The following is a 2,970-nucleotide window of genomic DNA, read 5'->3' as shown; positions in this document are numbered from 1 at the left end:
TTTCCTCAAACAAACCCCAGCTCCTGAGTCTCCAGATGTCATTCTGTCAGTTGCCAAAGGACTTTGCTGACCACTGCATGGGGGATCCGACCAATTCAATTAATGTCTTCATATTGAAGAAGAGATGTACCTTCAATTGAAAACCTTGTTTTTCTTTTGTTTGCATTTTCTGCAAAAAGGAAAAAGAAACCACAAATTGGAAGAAAAAAAAGAATAAAAGAAAAACCTGTTTCCGTGTGCGAGAGCACACATGTGTATGTCTGCGTTACAAAATGACTGTGCTTTTTCGTAACAGATGCAAACAAGAAAGATCTGGGAAGTCTTTGCCCTGGAGGATTCAAAGGGGGCCGGAACATGTGACCGGTTGGCCCATTGGGGTGTTTGGCTCGATTGGGAGAGAGGGTAGGGAGAAAAATGAAATGAAATGGGGACAAACTCTCAAGAGCTTGCGAATTCAGACAGGAAACAGGTGAGTGGTTTGAATTGGATGCAGTGTGGGCCATTCTAGAATGATACTGACTGATTAATTGTTCTTGGAAACATCTGAAGAGAAGGAGAAGGAAAGAGTTTCTGGAGAATGTTCTTCCACATCCTGGAATCTGCAGTTCAAGAGGTGGCAAGGGAGGATTCTTCTCACCTTATTTGTGGACTGGCTTAAGCCGTGTGGCATCAGAGGAATGTTTCAAATGTGTCTGTGTCTCTCTGCATTCCTTCTTGTACCTCATTGTTTAATTCACTTTTGTAAATTCCACCTAACATTTAAATATTTTTAATTTCTCCTTTTACCTTAATCTCCTTGCTAATTTTATCTGTCTAATTAAAATGAGCAGAAGCATGTCTGGGTTTACATAGGACGGCGTCAGAGTGTGTGTTCCCAGACCCCAGTTACAAGAGAATCCTTAACAACCATCTTTCTTCCCCTTATCGTGAGGGGGGAAACACATCCAGACCCTGTGACTCTCAAGAAGCAGAATATTTTAGAATCACTCTCACTGATGTGACTCAAAGGAAGAACCGAATAACTGTGAGGCTCTGAAGTCTCAAACGTGCGGCTTCAGAAGTCATTGGCAAATAAACATCAACAATCATCAGTGATACACGATCGGCCCTGATTTCAGTTCACACACTGCATTTGAGAAGTTCACATCCAGGCCAATTTTGTAAGAGCCACGAAAGACTGTTTTAGACTCCTTGCTTGTGATGTGTCTGTGAACATGCAGTTGGAGGCGAGTAAGAGGAGCTACTATTCCCACGTAGCTTATTTAATACATAGCTAAGGTGACCTGAGCCTTTCCCCCTAGTCCTAAGTAACTTTGTACATGGGAAGGTCCTCACCTGCTAACGCCCCGTCAAAGAGTCTCATAGGCCTAGGGGTACAGCTTCACAACAGGGGAGCCCTGTCTTAACGCACCATCCTTGTACTTAACCCCTGGAAAACAGGAGATGGTCAGAATTGTCTCAGCAGATCACATATGGTTGCAAAGAGCCCCAGTGCAGCCACACAGCAGGTAGAAGAGAAAACTTCCCCTTACTAATAGCTTACCAATTCCACGCACAATTTGCTAATTACCCCCAAAGACTCCAATCCATGAAGTGTCTTACAAGCCTAGGCGATTCCGCTAATTTATTCTCAATTTTCCACAGGAATGAATTTTAATTTGTCACCAAATTCCTCAGGCAACATCCTTAACCCCAAATTCTCACTGCTCCTCCACCAATGCCAGCTCACCTTCTGGCTGCAGACAAAGAAAGGTCAAAGTGAAGGTCATGCCACGCCCTTTGGTTTGGATTTGTGATAAGATCCCCACAAAGAAGGGAGGAGGTGGGGGGCGGAGAGAGAGAGAGAGAGCCAGCTCAAAGAGCACAGGAGGAAAGCATGAGGAGTCAGAAGAGCCAAGGCCAGGATCTCCAAGCATGATTCTCAGTGGGAGGGGTGTGACCAAGCTCTCGACACTCACTCCTCTTGGCAGATACTCAGCATGGCTTCCCTACCCCCACATCCTGAAATGCGGTGTGTCTCTAGTGATTGACATATCATGCCCTCCCTCTGTAGGGCAAGGCCAGTCATCAACCTCTGACCTTCAGTTTCCTCATGTGTATAATCAGATTGTAATAACTACCTTCGATGAAAACTAGCTAACGTTCCTGAGCAGGTTCTCCGTGCTAGGCACATTCTGAGTACTTTATGTGTATGAACTATCTTCTTTCATAATTATCTTGTGAAGTAGTAGCAGATACTTTATTTTCTCCAGTTTTCAGATGAGGAAACAGAGAGACAAAGACCTTTCCTGGATCACACAGTGGTAGAGTCAGGATTTGACTCAGGCAATCTGACTCCATGCTCTTAACCACTATCCCAGTGGGTCTCATGCTTGAGCATGCATTAGCTTCACCTGGAGGGCGTGTTAAAACACGGATCACTGGGCCCCACCCCCAGGTTTTCTGATTCAGTACATCTGGAGTGGAAACCAAAAATCTGCATTACTCACAAGTTGCCAGATGGTGCTGATTCTACTGGTTCAGGCGCCACACTTTGAGAACCACATCAGGGCACTTACGTACTTTCCTGGAATGAATAATACTAGATGGAGAGCCTTGGACGCAGAATGATAATCACTGAGGTTCTTGAGCTACCCAGAAAGAGGGGAATGAACTCTCACACATTTGGGCATGAAGCGATGGGAGGCTGGTCTCCTGCACAGACATATGAATCCCCACTGGCCTTTAGAACCAGAGGACTTTACTCGCATCTTCAAAAGAGCTCTCTGGGGAGAACGCTCACTGTCAGCAAGATCTCAATCCTCTTTAATTTTAGTTAGACCCGTGACCTTATTATCTGGCAGAGGATTAATCCCTCTTCAGATCCTTTCTTAAAAACACACTTCGCACAGTGGTCAGTGGCCTGTGGCCCTGTGAGCCAGGCTAAGGAGATGGAATCTACCTCTGTGCTGTGCAGCCCAGGGTATGGCT

Source organism: Pteropus alecto, unplaced genomic scaffold, assembly GCF_000325575.1.
Source record: "Pteropus alecto unplaced genomic scaffold, ASM32557v1 scaffold92, whole genome shotgun sequence".
In the NCBI taxonomy this organism is placed as follows: Eukaryota; Metazoa; Chordata; class Mammalia; order Chiroptera; family Pteropodidae; genus Pteropus; species Pteropus alecto.
The sequence above is the reverse complement of the archived record's forward strand: the minus strand, read 5'-3'. Positions refer to the sequence as shown.